Here is a 17918-nt window from a genome sequence, read left to right as displayed (position 1 = left end):
AGTGGGTTTTTTTCCCCCAGAGGTTTTTCTAAATGTCTGCCTTTGACAGCACTTTGTGTATATTCTGTTTCACTGCAGTCATTTCTTTGTGCAGGTCTTTCACACAGCAACAAAGGACAGAAAAACAATTTTTTAAAATATGAAAGTGTGGTAAAGTCACATATATTTGGGTCTAAAATGAGTATAATGCTTTATCATAACTAGCTCTTATGTAGTGTTTTCCATCAGTAGATCTCAAAGAAAACAGGAAATCAGTATCATTAGCCCCATTGTACAGATGGAAAATTGAGGCAGAGAGGTGAACTGAGATCAGTGGCAAAACTGGGAACAGAATCCAGGTCCCTGGGTGTAAGTCCAGTGCTGTATCCACTAGGCTACACTAACCCCCAGAACAAGGTACAGTTGAGAGGCATGGAACTAAAACTGAGGGGGTGAGGAACACAGAGAAACCAGTTTGAAAGGGAAACCTGGCAAGCAGACAGCACAGGAGGAAAAAAGCTGAAGGGAAGGAAAAAAATATGAGGTACCATGGAAGCATTTTATTGCAGCTGCAGATTAAGCATGAAGATGAAAGGAGGCCTGCAGCTGAAGGGAATTCAGTGACCCACACACTGAGTTTATTTGTAAGTGGCCTGTATTTTGAAGCCTGTGAATTTCAATTTCAGACTATCTACACAGTTGAACACTAGGCCCCACCCTCCTTTGTCATTTACAATTTCTAAACCCTGCCGAACATGTCTGAGCACGTATACCCTTTAATCTAGCTTTAACTTGTTTATACTAACTGTGACTTGAGAGAAAGATTTTTGATAATGGTATTTCTAAACCTTGTCTTTTTGTCACATGCAAATACTAGCAAAGCACCTGGTGTGAAATCCTCGCCCTACTGAAAGCAGTGCGAGTTTTGCTCCTGAATTCAATACGGTCAGGAGTTTATCCCAGAAATGTTACCCTTAAAGAATTCTCTCACTCGCTCACCTTTGAACGGCACGTAGTGTGATGAGAGAGATCTTCACTCCTTTCTCCCTGAGCACTGCAATCAGTCCCAGACCTCTTACCCATGATTCTCAAACTCCTGCCGCTGCATGGTACTGCTAGTGACCCCCCATGCCCGATGGAAAGAGAGTCAGCTGCTTCTACAGCACCACACCTCTTAGCTCGGACCCTGCAGGGCCTTCTCAGGGTACGTCTATACTGCAATAAAAGACCCGCGGCCTGGCTGCGGCTGGCCCAAGTCAGCTGACCTGGGCTCGTGGGCGTTGGGGGTATAAGGCTAAAAACTGCAATGGAGATGTTTGGGCTCAGGCTGGAGCACAAGCTCTGAAAATGCACGAAGGGGGGTGGGTCTCAGAGCCTGGGCTCCAGCCTGGGCTTGAACAATACAATAGTGTTGCGGGGTTTTACTGCAACATAAACGTACCTTTTAGGGGCTGGCATCTGTGAGTGCGGAGGAGGCAGGTTCTCCCAATCTAGCAAAGAATCCACAAGACAGATAATAAGGCTAAATTACTTTCTTACCCAGCTCCTTTCACCACAGAACCTTAAAGGGGGTGAGACTCTCAGGGCAGCTTCAGGCTGGAGCAGCAGAGAGCCCTTGAGCCCGTAGGGAAGCACTCAGCATTCATGAAGACATCTCTGTGCCTCCAATAGATCCCTGACATCTGTGTAGGACTCACAGCACCCATGGGGGCTTCCGGACTCAACCCTCTGTTACGTCCACTGGGGTCAAATCGCCTCTCTCTGCACACAGACTTGGGAGGGATTCTGGGCCTTTCAGATTTCTTTATATGGCGTTTTGCCAAACCCTGTCATTCTTTCAAGTCTTTCCATCCACTTACTGCTGATTCACACAAACGGCCCAATCCTGCAGCCCTTCCAAACCCCACTGTAACCAATGGTAGCTTCAGATACAGAGCTTGCAGGATCAGGCCCAAAGTAAGTATCAGTTGTCTTCATCTGAGATAGATATTGCTCTGATCTTACAGTTTACTGCTGAGATGGGAGGAGCAAAGCAAGAGAATCACTATGGAGGCAGTGAGGCAGAGCGGTCTCCCTTCACTACAGAAGGGGTTAACTCCTCATGGTGGGAGTAGCTAACCCCGCCCCGCCCCCCTTGCAGGAAGTGCACAGGCAGGACAGGAAGTATAAGAGTAGGGCTCTGCAGTTGGGGCCAGACTAGAGAAGGAGGCAGACAGTCCCTCCCAGAGAGCCGAGCCCTCAGCAGAATCCAGGACCAGCCATGGGGAAGAAAGTCTACCCAGTGCCCCAGGAGACAAAAGACCCTGAGAAGACACCGGAGTAAGGGTCACCTGACTGTAAATCTGAGAGACAGAGCTCAGCGGCAACAGAGCAGCACCAGCCAGAACCAGTAGGAAGTAGCCCTGAGAAACAAGAGGTTGGTCCAGTTGCACTGCCGGGATGTGAGGCAGCAACCGCACATTTCTCTGTGGCAGGATCGCCCACTCCTGCTAGGGCCCTGGGCTGGGACCTGGTGGAGCAGGTCCCCTTACCCTCTGACCCCAGTCCTGTATGCAGGGCTGGATGCACATTAACCTTTAAGCCAGAAGGCTGAAGTCAGACTGTTGCTGTTTGCCCCATCAGAAGGCTGAGGGCCATAGACTGTTTAAGTGCTCAGAACATGCCTAGAGGGCCAGGCCGACAGACTATTGTTCACCCTGGAGAGGAGAACAGGACTACTGGCTCACTGGGATGTGCTGAACCCTCCTTCTGGAGACCTGAACTGCTACTCGGCCGACTTGCATGGTCGCAGGTCAGACCACCTGACGAACATCCAGTAGGCGTGCAGACTTCCTGATGCCACCAGAAGGGAATGCCCTTGACCCTGAGAGGGAAGAACAACGTGGTGGAGAACTCAGGCTTCATCCCACCCCTGAGTCAAGGGGATGAGCCAAGGGCTAACCAGAGACCACCCTACAGAAGGGGGACAAAAAGAGACCCCACTGTGATGGACTCATGGAAAGCCAGCAGTGGCTCCTTCAACAGCTGGGCAGTCAGCAACAACGAGAGAGTTGGGAACCCAGCACCAGGAGCAGCAGCAATGCCTGCAGCAGCTCGCTACCCTACTACCGACACCTCTTACCCCTAACCCTGGTGGAGAAGTGACTCAAACTGGCCCTGCAGCTCCTGTATGCCTGGCTAAGATGAGCCCCAACAACAATCCGGAGGTCTTTCTTGTCATGTTTGAGTGGGCCACCTCAGGAGCCAACTGGCCCCCTGAGCAGTGGGCCACCCTTTTGGCTCCATACCTAATGAGCCCAGCCTAAGCTGTGTACCAAGGACTCCTAGTGGCCGACACCCAAGACTATGGGTGCCTGAAAAGTGATGCCCTCGACATCACGCCCAAGATGCATTAGCAACGACTGTGCAGAAAGACATACCCATCCGGGGCCAGGCTGAGGATGGTTGCACAGCAGCTCAAAGATGCATGGTGGTGGTGGTTACAATCTGAGGGCTTGTCTACATTTACAGGAGGATAGACACTGTGGCGATCAACGCATCAGCCATCAATTTAGTGGGTCTAATGAAGACCCACTAAATCAACCGCCGATCGTTCTCCCATTGACTCCTGTACTCCACCTGATTGAAAAGAGTAAGGGGAGTCGACGGAAGAGCGTCTCCCATCAACATCGCGTAGTGTGGACACCGTGATAAGTAGATCTAAGCTACATTGATTTGAGTTACGCTATTCATGTAACTCAAATTGCATAGCTTAGATTGACTTTTCCCTTTAGCATAGATGAGGCCTGACTGGCATACCAAGGCCAAGGTCACTGACAGGTGGTGCTGGAACAATTTGTGCACATCCTCCCACCACAAGGAAGCATATGGGTCCTTTGCCAACGGCCAGCGACCCTGAATGAGGCAGTCATGCTCATGAAGAATTTTTTGGCCATGAGATCCCTGTCAACCCCGGAGCTCATGCCTCCACCCTGACGACTTCACTAACAAGAGAAGAGAGGACCCAAAGCCAATGAACAGCCCTAGCCCTGGCCCAAAATGCCGCAACAGACAGGACTTCGCCAACCCCCAATGATCACCCAGAGCATCTAGGTGAACCACCATGCCCCCGGACATAGTGAGGAAATCCCAAACCCCAGGTGAGCAGACCTGCTCGACAAAACCCGAGGACAGGCCCAGGTGCCCTGAAACTGGCCCAGGTTTCACCTGTGGCCATTTCGGCCACCTCCGCTGGGAACATCCAATGATGAGCTGTAACTTCGGACAGGTCTCGACCGGGGAAGCTAGAGTCCATAAACAACCCTCCGGCAAGCTGACAATCCGCCAAGACCTCATTAGGACCCCCAGGCCCAGAAGAAGGGATCATCTGCCTCCAGTGCATTCACAGGGATGTGAAGCCCTATCCCACTGCTCAAGTCACCAGGATGGTAAACAATGAAACTAGGACCATGACAAGCTCTGGCCTTGAAGCCGGCATATCCAGTCATCCTTGGCTGTGACTGGGGGTGAATCATGGAGGTTCCACCGCAAATCCCAAGTCCAATCATCCAGAATTGGCGTTTGAGGGAGACCTCCTTGAAGGGATGAGGGACATGCCCAGTGACCTGACCTGAGTGTTTGGGAATGTCAAGATAGTAAGCTCGACACTGCTGACAAGGGGAGCACCCCAGTGCAACCCTGTGACAAAGAGCTGTTGAATTTGGAGGCAGGTTTTGGCCAAGATCAGGAAGACCCTCATGCTTAGTTGAACCTATGAGCAGTCAGCATCAATGGGAGAGTCACGGAACCCTGCCGGGCAGCACAATAACCCTAATTTGAGATAACAGGTGATGCCTATAACACATTGACCTCAACCCCCAGATGCAAGAAACCCGGAATCAGTTGGTGGTGCCCCAGTGCCACCAACAAGCCATTCTGCAACTTGACCATGACGTCCATACCATGGGACACTTGGCAATGAGTAGGGCACTACCAAATTCATGGCCATGAAAAATACGTCACAGACCATGAAATCTGGTCTTTTGTGTACTTTTATCTATACTATAGGGTAAGAGTATACAAAAGTACAGTGTTTCTCAAACTGGGGATCCTGACCCAAAAGGGACTGCTAAACTATTGTAGAGGGGTTGCGGTACTGTCACCCTTACTTCTGCACTGCCTTCAGAGCTGGGCAGCCGGACAGCTGCTCTCCAGCTGCCCAGCTCTGAAGGCAGCGCAAAAGCAAGGGTAACAATATTGCAACCCCCTCTTGGGTCGGGACCCACAGTTTGAGAAACGCTCACTAAAGGGCTTTACATGTTTATATTTTGCTGTTTTTAAATACATATAATCCTTTGTTACAACGCCATGAAATTTAAGATTTAAATATTTGAAACCATTAAATTCAAGATTTTTAAAATTCGACAACCGTGAAATTTACAAAAACAGACCACGAATTTGGAAGGGCCCTATGTATGTTGCAGAAGTTTCCCCCAAAAGTCCTCCAACATTGGGACCAATTCATCCCACCTCTATTACTGGCCATCCGGGAGGTCCCACAATCATCAATGCAGTTCCCCCCCTTTGAGATGTTGTATGCCTAGCAGCCACAGATGTGGGAGAGCTGGGAACAGCTACTGTCCCCATCACAGGGCTTCCTGCAATGACTTACAGCCATGAGAGCAGCTGGTGAGAGTAGAGGTCTTAGTGATAGAAATATCTCCACAGCACACAGAAGGCCAAAGAGCAGACCTACAACAAGGGAGCCCAGGAGAGAACCTTCGAACCCAGTGAGAGGGTCGTCCTCCTGCCCCTCTCAGATGAATCAAAACTGCTAGCCTGGTGGTAAGGGCCCTGTGAGGTTATCTGCCGGGTGGGGCTGGTCACCTATGAGATCTGGCAACCAGACAGGAAAAAGAAACAGCAAGTCTACGATATAAATCTCCTAGACCCATGGCAGATTCGAGAGGGGCTGCTGGATTGCCCCATATGTCCCATAGGCAGACTTAGGACCCCCATCTTGACTGACTCCAAAGAGCCACAGATTGGGAACAACCTGACCCAAGAACAACAAAGGCAGGTCAGGAGTCTACTAAAGGTGTTCCCCAAAACCTTCAGAGCCTGACTGAGACAGACCACCTTTGATCAGCATATAATATTGACAATGTCAGGGAAGATTGTCTGAGAGATCACTCGGCCCCTGCTGCAACGAACATGGGAGATAGTGGAAAAGGAGATACAGGCCACGTTGGACCTGGGGGCGGTTGAAAGGTCCCAAAGCAACAGCCCCATCATCCTCTTCCTGAAACCTGACAGGACCCTTAAGTTTTGTGTAGATTTTAGGAAGATAAATGCCATATCCAAGTTTGAGTAAGTCGGCTGAATATCAGTTCAGGTCTCCAGCAGGAGGGTTCCACGTACAACAATAGTCTATGGGGCTGGCTCTCTGGGCAGGGCTAAACACTTAAACAGTCTGTGGCCCTCAGCCTCCTGACTGGGGCAAACAGCAACAGTCTAGGACTTCAGCCTTCTGGCTTAAAGGTTAGTGCACATCCAGCCCCTCATAAGGGCCCAGGGTCAGGGGAACCCACGCCCACCCTATTCCACCAGGTCCCAGCCTAGTATATATACAAAGTAGCACAATTACTCAGAATCATCTCCCTTTGATTGTACTGGGCTTCTGGGTATTAAAGTATTACCTTCTTAGGGAAACTGGTGTCCATGTCTATACATAATGAGCCATGCTTGGCTTCACCAAGGGCTGGTCTACAAGAAAACTTACATTGGCATAGCTATGTCGCTCAGATGTGTGAAAAATCCATTACTCTGGGAGAGGTAGCTATGCCAATTTAACCCTCCTGTAAACAGCATGAAGTTGATGGAAAGATTCTCCTATTGACCTAGCTACTGCCTCTCGGGGAGGTGGATTAACTACAGTGACAGGAGAACCTCTCTCATTGGCATAGGTAGTGTCTACAATGAAGTTCTACAGCATCTCATCTGCGCCACTGTAACACTTCAAAGTAGACACTCCCTACGCCGACAGAAGGGTTCGCTGGTTGCTGTAGTTAATCCACCTCCTCCAGCGGCAGTAGCTTGCTGGATGGAAGAATTCTTCCATTATCCTAGCATTGTCTACACATGGACTTAGGTCAGCTTAAGGACACCTGTCATAGGTTTTACCCCCACTCTGAACTTTAGGGTACACATGTGGGGACCTGCATGAGAACTCCTAAGCTTAATTACCAGCTTAGATCTGGTTGCTGCCACCACCCAAATCGTTTAAAGCAGCTGTTTATGAGTCATTTGGGAAACTCTGTTTTCCCTCCCAAAATCTTTCCCTCACAAGTACTGTAACCCTTCCCTGGGTAACCTTGAGAGACTTCCCCACCAATTTCCTGGTGAACACCGATCCAAACCCCTTGGATCTTAAAACAAGGGAAAAAATCAATCAGGTTCTTAAGAAAAGGAGTAAAAGAAATACCTCTGCGAGATTAGCATACAAGCTACTCTCACAGACAACAGATTCAAAACACAGAGGATGTTCCTCTGGGCAAAAACCTTAGTTACACAAAAGAAAACCCAATTTGATTATCCCTCTAATGCAAAAAGACAAAGTCACAAAAAGAAATAAACAAACTAATTCATTCCTTATTTAATACTTACTACTCTAGGTGATTCCTGAATCTTTTCTCTCCTGCACAGAACTTAATGAATAGAACAAAGGAAGAACTTCTCTCCTTCCTCTTGAAACATCTTGTCCCCCCATTGGTTCCTCTGGTCAGTGTCAGCTAGGCTAGGTTAACTTCTTAACCCTTAATTGTCTGTTTATGACACACACCCCAAATCATAGACAGTGTTAGACCACAGTGGCTGACCACTCAAGGGTCTGGATTTTTCACACCCGACTGGTGCATAGTTGGGGCTTAATTCTCCAGCTGAACCTCAGATGTTGATTTCAATCGATGATCTAGACCTTCACCAGAACAAAGAACAAGGGCCCAATCATGCAGTCCTTGCTCAGGCAAAACTTCCATTTGAAGCCAATGTTTGATTAAGGACAGTTGGGAGGGGCCTCCCGAGACCAATGAAAGAGGAGGCTTAACCAATTATTGCTATTATTTATTAGTCTCTAGACTGCCCAAATGATAGCAGGACCCCTTGGTGAATGGCACTATAGATACACACAATAAGAGAAGGTCCCTTCCCCAAAGAGTTTACAACCTAAATAAACAAGACAGACAAAGACTGGAAGAAAGGAAATATTATCCCCATTTTACAGGCAGGCAGAGTCCCGAATTCCTTGCATACCAAGCATTCCCATCTAAGCTGTAGCAAAGTCCAACATTGTTTCTAAAAATGAAATGGTTGGAAAAATTAGAGTTAATAGTTTTTAAAATAAACGCTGGCCCTTCTCAAACAAAGTGCATATCCAAATGCCATCAAGACAAACACTTACAGGAAGAAGGGACTGCAGAAGTATTTCAGTGTCAGGGCTGAGCTAGAACTAATCAGATCCTGTAATCCTTGAGATCAATCACTGATTTCCTGGAGATTTTCCCACACAACCATTTTAGGAAAAGGAATAGCTCGAAATTATTAGATGTTCAACATATTGTAATAGATATATATCTAAAGAGCTGTTACCTAACCTGTACTTAATGTGGACTTTTCATGTAGAGGATATTTTATGTGGAAAATTTAGTATCTCAGGTCCCTAGAACATAATGTACTATTTGATCTATACTGTGCAATAAAAACAAAGGTACTAGATGAAGCAAATGTTATATCTTCATAAGTGTAAAATTTTCCAGCTTATTACAGAAGAGATTTTGGGCCCAATTCGGTGAGGTTCTACAAGGTGCTGAGAGCCTTCAATTTTCCCTGAAATCAGGGGAAACCAAAGGTGTTTGAAACCCTTCAGCATCTGTTCAGCATTATGTTAACACAGTGTGATGTATTTTACAAAGACATGGTTTGGTGTAGCTGAATGCAAAACAAAATACAGATGAGGTTTCTAAATTCCAGAAGAGAGAACTTTCAGAAGTGATTCCAATCTGATCGACAGCAGGTACAAATAAAGTAGCTGTAATTCCATCATCCTCCATTTTCTCCTAAGCACACAAAGTTTAAAGGATGCACAGATTTTTTTCTTCTTTTCAGTTTTTATATTTATTTATTTTTTATGTACAGAGAGATTTCAACTTCCCATATTAGCAGTTTTCCACTGAATCACATTAGCGTTGCTCAAGTCATATCACATTCAAATAGGTTTTTCCTAAATGGCTTTCATTGTGTATTACTATGGAAAATGATAATGTAATAAGCTTGCCTGCTTGAGCATCCACAGTACTCTGCACTAATAAGTGCTCTATAGCATGGAACCCTATGATACCCTTTGGGGCATCCACAATCTCTGCCTGCTGGGAAATTAGATCCAAATATGCCAGTGACAAGGAGGAGTGTTGAGCGCAGGCGGGCAGTGGAGTATTTGCCTCTGTAAAACAGGACCAATGGCAAGGACTCCACCACTGAAGAGACCAAGGCCTTGGCTACACTGGCGCTTTACAGCGCTGCAACTTTCTCGCTCAGGGATGTGAAAAAAACACCCCCCTGAGCGCAGCAAGTTACAGCGCTGTAAAGTGCCAGTGTAAACAGTGCCCCAGCGCTGGAAGCGCGGCTCCCAGAGCTGGAAGCTAATCTCCAGGGGGAGGTGGAGTACCTGCAGCGCTGGGAGAGCTCTCTCCCAGCACTGGCGCCGCGACCACACTCGTAGGAGCGCTCCCGCGGCAGCACTGTACAGCTGCAAGTGTAGCCATACCCCAAGTGACAGCAGCCCAGAGGCTGCTGAAGGTGGACTGGGCATTTTCCACTTAGCTCCTGCATAACACAGCTGGATAAGCTCAGGCTTTATATGGGATTTGAGTATTTCACTATAACATGGCTAAGGACCAACACAGCTGGGCACCCATCCATCCAGGTACATATATAGTCCCCATCAGTCCCTGCTTCCTAATGACTTCAATTGGAGTTGTGTGGTGTTCATTCCCTCTAAAAATCAGAGTGTTTTTATAAGAGACAACATGCAGCATTAGGTGCTTAAATTTAAGCACCTGAAGTGTGAAAGTGTCGACCAACGTCTTATTTTCTATTTCAGGCAGCTTTACACCATTTTAAGGATTTCACAGCTAAGGTAAACAATCTAGAAAATTAAATAAAAAAAATGAATAAAGAACAAACAAAAAACAATTCAACTTTGTTGAATTTTGGTGACTTCCTAGCACAATCATTTGCATTTAAAAGTATTATTTACACACTACAGTAGAGTTAGCAAACACTCCACTGCAGAAGCGTAAACCAAATCATGCTCCATGCCTCACATTGCTTACAGAATAGAAGCATAACCAAGTACAATGCAATAGAGAACAAACAACAGAGTACCAGCTAATGGTGATAGACCTATGCCTGCTGCCAGTGAAACCTGGGAATGAGGGGGAAAAGGAGGCCCAAAACTGAACAAACATCCTGATTTGTTTTTAAATGGACCACAGCTCTGGAGCTTATGGGCAACTCCCATATGAGATCTGAAAGTACGAAGCTTAAATTTAGTGTGACAGAAAGAAGGAAAGCTGATGTATAGAGATTCCAGAGGGCGTATTTGTGTGGAGACATGACTGAAGCATAGAGGAAAAGGAACAGGATTTTGGCAGTGGTGTTTCTGATGGGGAGCAGACATGAGGATGCTGGAGAGCCTGAGGCTGCAGTATCAAAGATGGAAAGTTGCCGCAGAGTGGACTAATGCTGTGGCAGCAGTGAAAGACAGGAAGGGAGGAATTTGGAAAGTACGGTAAAGAAAAAAATAAAGACGGAAAATTTAGCTGAGGATCTGAAGAAACAGAGAGAAGTCAAAGTTGTCTCCAAGAGTTCAGATGAGGGGAGGATAGTGGAGTTACTGACAATGACAGAGAAAGTGGGAAAAGATACAGAAATTGCATTCCTGCTCTGAGAACAGTGAGGATACACAAAGGTGTTCCTAATCAATGGGGGGGGGGGGAGTATAGGGTGAATTTTGCAACCCCAACCTTAAAGTCAACCACCAGAATGATGGGGATTAGCTCTGTGAAGATGTGTTGCATTTGAAATTAGGTTGGAAAGAAAAAGCCAAAGAAATTTTCTACATCTGTGCGCCTACTGAGGTGCACAGGAGTCCCCAAAATATATCTGCCTGAAGGAGTTACACCTCTTTGCCTTATTTGCTGCAATCCTGATTCCAAACTTAAAGAAACAGTCTATACCTTGTTTGTATAAGGTGTTGCAACAATTCCCTTTAATGGTCAAAACCACATCTGCCTAAAGCCACATGCATCTGCAACACAAATCTGGTTAATTAGCTTAATTCTAATTCATATGCATTTACTAGAAAGGATTTTAGTAGTCTTGGTTCCAATCTTGCAACTCTTTGGTACTACTCTCTTGAGTAGAGGTTGCAAGATTTTCAGTTAACTAAAAATAAACAATAGATTTCACACTGCATTCTCAGGAGCAGTCCCAGGTTCTTTATTATAAGCACCTTTTCATAAATATTAATCTTATTATTTGAACATGATGCAGAAAAACTGCCAATGAAAATGAGTTAGGTTATTTTTTTGAATGGTCATTTTATGAAACTGAATTCTGTTTCTAATTTTTTCTTATGCCAAATGCTCTCAGACAGTACTAAACCAGCATAAAGCTCTCGTTGTCATTTACTTATTATTTTGTGCTGCTAATATACAGATAAACATTCATATTATTGTTTATACCAACCACCAGCAGGAAATGAGAGAGTCAGGAACAACCACCAATTGCATACATGGTTTTTTTGCTATATTGTTTTAACTTAAAATATTTACCATGCTTTCTTCCCTCCTCTGCACTTATTTCCAAAGAATATTCAGAGCAAATAGAATCTATACAAACGCTCATTAGTAATTGTTACATTATTTATTTGCAATGGACAAATTACTCAAAAGTATATTTTCTTCCTTTTGGCCAGCTTTAGTCTGTGAACTTCATTTAAATCAGAAGGCACAGTCCAGCTGATCCTGGAATTGCTGCTAGCCACTGTCATCAGTAGTAATACTCTACTTAGTGCTCTGGTTAGAGGTCACTAATAATTAACAGCTATCCTCCTCTGAATTAAACAAGGGGAAAATAAAACTTTATCAAGATGGATTAGCCTGGCCACTAGAATTACAACAGTTTAGTATTCAAGAGAGAGGATTGTGGGACACTATCTCCCTGACTGATAACAGCAGAGAGTTAAGATGAAGAAAGTTTGTAATGAAAAGAAGCGGGGAGGGGGAATTAACTGTCCAGTGTTTTGTGACATATTTTACTGTGTATCTAGTCTGATTCCAGGGGTTTAGGCCCAATTATGTTGAAACTGAAGTCACTGTGAGTGCTACCACTGATTTCCAATGGGAGAAGCATCCAGACCTTCGTGATATTTGATTCCTCTAAATATATTTCTATCCTCAACATATGTTTTGGGCATATATGTATGTGTCTCTTGGGTTTGGACAAATGTGTTAAAATAAGATACTTACCTATCACACAAGCGCATTGTGAAAATGAGTGTTGTAAAGCGCTGAGGATGTACACCACTGTATTTTATTTCAGTTTATACATAAACAAAAGCATCTATCCCAGACTCTGGGTACCTTTAATAATTTTACAACCTTAATTACCACAGTGAGTGGCAAAAAAATACACTAGATCCATATTTTAGTCATTTTCGCAAAACTGCTGGTGTTTCTAAATGTCAGGAATAAAGTGAAGAAGAAAACATTTATCTCTCCCTCTCCTAGAAACGCCAGACAGAGATGAGAATCTGAAACCACTGTAGAGCTCAGTAAACATATAGCTATATATATTTCTCATTTACCAAAAACTTCGCTGATATAAACTTATTTGAACTGGTATAACAAAGGAAATGTTGTTAAAATTACTTCCCTGTTTTAAAAGCGAATAGGAAACAAACACAAACCAGCCAACAAATGTTAGTGCAGATCAGCAATGGCACTGGTACTTATCAAATCTAAAAGAAGGGAGTTGTCTGGCTGAATAAAAAGGATGAACTTTGAGAGATGACAGTTGTCCAAGCCATTGCTATGAGGATTCATTGCTCACAGTCAAATTTTACAGTACTTCCTTTAGATTACACCACAGAAGATTAGAAGATAATGTGCTCCTAACATTTATAAACATGTTCTTATGTGCATCTCATTTATAAAATACTGAATCTTTGTCTTATCTGCACTGTCCTTCCTGCACAACTCCAAACCTGAATACAGTCCAAGAACTTGTACCTTATTTCCTACTTCTAAGAGTTTAAGGGAAAACTCATTCATTGAGAGGTTGCCTATTTTTTTGTCAATTTCTTTTTTCTTATATCTATTTAGACTAAACCAGGGGTTCTCAAACTGGGGGTCGGGATCCCTCAGGGGGTTGTGAGATTATTCCATAGAGGAGTCGCAAGCTGTCAGCCACCAATCCAAACTCTGCTTTGCCTCCAGCATTTATAATGGTGTTAAATATATTTTAGAAGTGTTTTTAATTTATAGGGGGGGGGTGTCACACTCAGAGGCTTGCTATGTTAAAGGGGTCACCAGTACAAAAGTTTGAGAACCACTGGAGTAAACATTTAATTATACATGTATTCTTCATTTTCATTCACATTGATGAGAATCCTTTAAAGCAAGTACCACTGGTAACAGTTCATATACATTTAGACTGAAAGTACAAATATCTGGAAGCCACCCACTATATTATATAACAATTTAGAAATTGAACCAACTATGAATTTCCTCCATTTACGCTGTCCAGGCTTGCTTTAAAAAAAAAAAATCAGGCGACTGCCCATAGTTGAGATTATTGTTTTGGAAATCCTGCTCAATGGCAGTAATTGCTTGTCCAAAAAACACTGATCGGATTCAGATTGATATGCTAGTTACACAAATGTGCTAACAAAATCTGACAAATACTGATGTTTCATTGGCAGGTATTTCCAGTAGCAAGATTTCTAGACTACAAAATGCAAGGTGATGGGGGAAAAGTGTTTCTAAACGTGCCATGTGGGTTTTTTCCCGCTAAATGAGAAGGAAAGAAATCATAATAGTGGGAAGACATGTCAGAGTTTAGCCATCCATAAAAGTGTTTTTCCTTGCGCTCCTCCTTTCGATCACAATACTGGCGTCAGTTTGTCTCCTGTATCTGTTTCCCCCTCCCTCCCTCTTGCAAATATCTGGCATAGGAACAGCCAGCAAAGAGAGGAAAAAATCAAGTATTTTAGCACAAGGAAACGAACCGCGTAGCAGCCTAAAAACACTTGAGAAGCACATTCTTAACTTTGTTTTTAAATGCCTACAAGGTAAGTACAATGCAGAGCAATTAAATGGAAAAGATCCACGCGACCACCCCATGGGAGAAGCCATTTCTTTCATTGCGGCCCCTGGACTGTAATTATACAGCCCTGGATGGAGGTGCGTTTTCCTCTGGGTCAGCACGGGAAAGTGCTGCGCCCCGAATCAGTGCCTGGTCAGCCAGCGATGCCTGTGCCGAACCGGCAGCCTCCACCCCAGGCGCACACACCCTGCTGCAGCTGGTCTGTCTCGGGGCGGGCAGGCAGCGCGTTCCCGCCTGCGCTCACGGACAGCAGGACACTGACAAAGGTCCCGTCCCCCCAGCTCTCCTGCCATGCAAACGGGCCGGGCTCGGCACCTTCCTCCCCAGGTGCGGGGCGCGCACGTGCCGCGGGCTCCTGCCACGCGAGAAGTTTGCAAAGCCGCGGGAGGTCTGCGGGCAGCCTCGGCCGCCCCTGGCCGCGGGGAAGCCCCACGCCGCGTCTCCGGCTCGCGTGGGGAGGGGAAAGGAGGCTCTTACCTGCCGCTCGCGCCTGGCCCGCGCGTCTCTCTGCGGCTCGCACAGCCACTCGCTGCCGCGGCGGGGACGGGGCTGCAGCAGGGGCCGGCAGCAGCAGCAGCAGCAGCAGTCCCGGCCGGCGTCAGTCAGGCTGGAGCCGCCGAGCCTGTCTTAGTGCGCCGAGCTGGAGCGCGGCCAGGGAGCGCGTCTGCCTCGGTGCCGCCCCTGGGCGCTGCCCACGCCCACCCCAGCCGCGCGCGGGGGGGAGTCCAGGGCTGCGCAGGGCCCCTGCTCCGCTCCCGCCACCAGCCAGGCGCGCCCCTCACGAGGGGTGCTTGGCATTCAGTGAGGGGTGCTAGGCGCTGTACAAACAGGCACCTCTGCCCCAGGCCCCAGCGTGCTAGGCGCTGTACAAACCCTAAACAAAAAGGTTCCTGGGGCCCCCTTCACTGGTGTGTTTCACCCTCCTAGAGGGGCTAGGACTTAACTTAGGTGCTTGGGGGAGGCTGGAGAATCCAGATGGCTAGTGTGATTCAGCCCCCAGCATCCATGGCGGTTGGAAAGGCAGGGAAGTTAGCTGTGGAGGATAACCAGGGGTTCACCCCTTTGCATCCCTCCGCCCAAAGCAGGATCGTTCCCTGCAGAGGGTTTTACCTACTCGCTCACCTGTCCCAAGCAATGGCATTTCCCTTGTGACTCTCATTCCCACCCTTAATGCTGAGGGTACATTTGTAATGAGTTTATTCCTAATGCATCCCACATTAATAGACAGCTGTATGTTTGTCAGTGTGTTGCAACCAAACATGTTATAAGAGTGTTTATAAAAGGCATTAAACCATTTCATTTTTACCCCGCAGTAGACACTGTTCTAGTGCTCTATATGCTGCACTAATATATAATGGGACAAATTACTGCTGGGGTGACAGAAGTGTGTTGGAAGGTGAAAGAGGTTCTGAAGGGCCCCGTTAGCACAGCCGTCTAGGAGTCAAAAGCACAAGGGGTCGGAGCCAGCTAGTATTGACAGCAGTACTGCTCCTCTTCACCCCAGGAGCCCTGGAGGAGTTATGCTTAATGCAGGCATAAGGCTTTTCTTCTCCACTGCCGGAGCACTGGAGATCCTACCTCAAACTGCTGTGTGCATGAGGCTCTCAGGGTCTTCCTTTTGCCCTTTTAATGAAAAATATGTTGTAAATAACATCAAAGCACATTTGTAAGGGAGTTTTGGATTGTTACATCAATTTAAGAGATTAAATTGTCCAGAGAAGATCATAATTTGTAAACAGATAAGTGATATATCTGCTAATATTATCTGTAATACTTAGGGTGACCAGATGTCTGGATTTTATAGGGACAGTCCCGATATTTGGGGCTTTGTCTTTTATAGGTGCCTATTACCCCCCACCTCTTGCCCCAATTTCACACTTGCTGTCTGGTCATCCTAGTAATACTAGATATTAGCTATTAAATATTTAAATAATCATTTGCCCCCAGTGTAACAGCTTGTAACAAAGCATATTATATAAGCAGTGATACATAGAGTTAAAGAGACATGACGGCCACCAGTGATCTCTAGGGCTACAGATACCGGCAACTGAAGTCCCTAGAAATAACTGGTACTTGTGAATTTAGGGTTCTAGGCACTGATAATTAGGGCTCTGTGTCTCTGTCACGGAGGTCACGGAAGTCACAGATTCTGAGACTTCTGCAGCAGTCAGTGTGGATGACCCCAGGGGCCAGCTGCTCAGGTGGCCCAGGGCCAGCCACTCCGGTTGCTGCTGAAGCGGCTCCTCAGCCAACCGCTTGGGCAGTCCCGCAGCCAGCTGCAGCAGTGCACCGGTAGCTGCTCGGGCAGCCCCGGGTAGCTGGACCCAGGGACTGCCTGAGCAGCAGCTCGTGTGGCTGGCCCTGGGGACTGCCTGAGGAGCTGTCCCGAGGGCAACAGGAGCAGCGGTGTGTGGGCTGCCTGGGGGCGGCGGTGGCCCGCCGGCGGCGGAAGCAGTTGCTGCTCAGTAGCACCCAGCAGCTAGTGCTGCTGGCCCCTTTCCCCCCTGCCAGCAGTGGTCCCCTGCTCCCCCCTACCCTAAACAGCACCCCTCCCCCCAGCTAAGATTTAGTCAGGGGTATATAGTTCAAGTCATAGACAGGTCACGGGCTGTGAATTTTTGTTTATTGTCCATGACTTACTAAAAATACCCATGACTAAATTGTAGCCTTACTGATAGTACATAACAGGCACTGGCTAAATCTAGAGCTACAGTTGCACTGAGGGGTTCCAGCTGAATTGAATTAGGGCCCAAACCTCTAAAATCTGTCTGCACGGATGATTAAAGATCCTGCCAAATGTTGGTCAGTTTATTCCATCTGCCAACTTTTTCATTACAAACTCTCTATGTGGTAAAACATAGCAGCAAAGCTAGGTGGTTTGGGTAGGCATTAGAACATCCCACCCACCCCTACCCCCACAAATGGAATTATAGCTCCATAATAAAAAGTTTGCAGTGGGGATGGGGAGATAATAGAACGATCCAATTCTAGGACAGCTTCAGCTTCCCTGCCTGGTCCTACACATCAAGGCTTCTGCCACTTCCCTACTATTGTTGTCTTCCATCACCTACTTGGAGGCTTCTTGATAGAAGAGTGGTTGAACAGATGCTATTATTAAAAAATCTGTTATAAACATTTATAAAGTGGCTGTCACCATAGTACCTAGGTGCTACATGAGCCTTTACACCCATAATACTGTTTATCTGAAAGATTTATATACTTAAAACATTACATCGCAGAAGTAAAGAAAAGGTGCTGCAGTGTTCTATAGCAGTAGGGTTGTTTACTTTACTGACTTTAAGCTAAATTGATATAAGCCAGTTGTAAACAAATTAAAATGTGTCCACACAAGCCTTGCACAGATTTAACTAAACTGATTTAAAAATTGATTTAGTGAAACAGTGGAGCTAACTAGGTGCACCTGTTGTATCTTCCCTCCATGGTCCACTCCTGGAGTGCTCAGTCAGGTGAGAGGCCTCCAGCTGTCATCTGTCTCAGGGCAGGGACCCATGTCC

At 46.3% G+C, this 17918-nt stretch overlaps 1 protein-coding gene across 2 annotated transcripts in view; it reads right to left on the bottom strand.

The window, feature by feature from the left end:
• Window positions 1-15000, bottom strand: part of SMAD9 (SMAD family member 9) — a 71745-nt gene extending 56745 nt beyond the window's left edge. For both annotated transcript variants that reach the window (XM_045015615.1, XM_045015623.1), the window contains exon 1: window positions 14881-15000. The gene's annotated coding sequence lies outside the window, so the exon portion shown is untranslated. The remainder of the gene's footprint in view (window positions 1-14880) is intronic.
• Between the last annotated feature and the right edge of the window lie 2918 nt (window positions 15001-17918).

The sequence above is a fragment of the Mauremys mutica genome, chromosome 1, assembly GCF_020497125.1.
Source record: "Mauremys mutica isolate MM-2020 ecotype Southern chromosome 1, ASM2049712v1, whole genome shotgun sequence".
NCBI classification, from domain to species: domain Eukaryota; kingdom Metazoa; phylum Chordata; order Testudines; family Geoemydidae; genus Mauremys; species Mauremys mutica.
The sequence above is the reverse complement of the archived record's forward strand: the minus strand, read 5'-3'. Positions and strand labels throughout refer to the sequence as shown.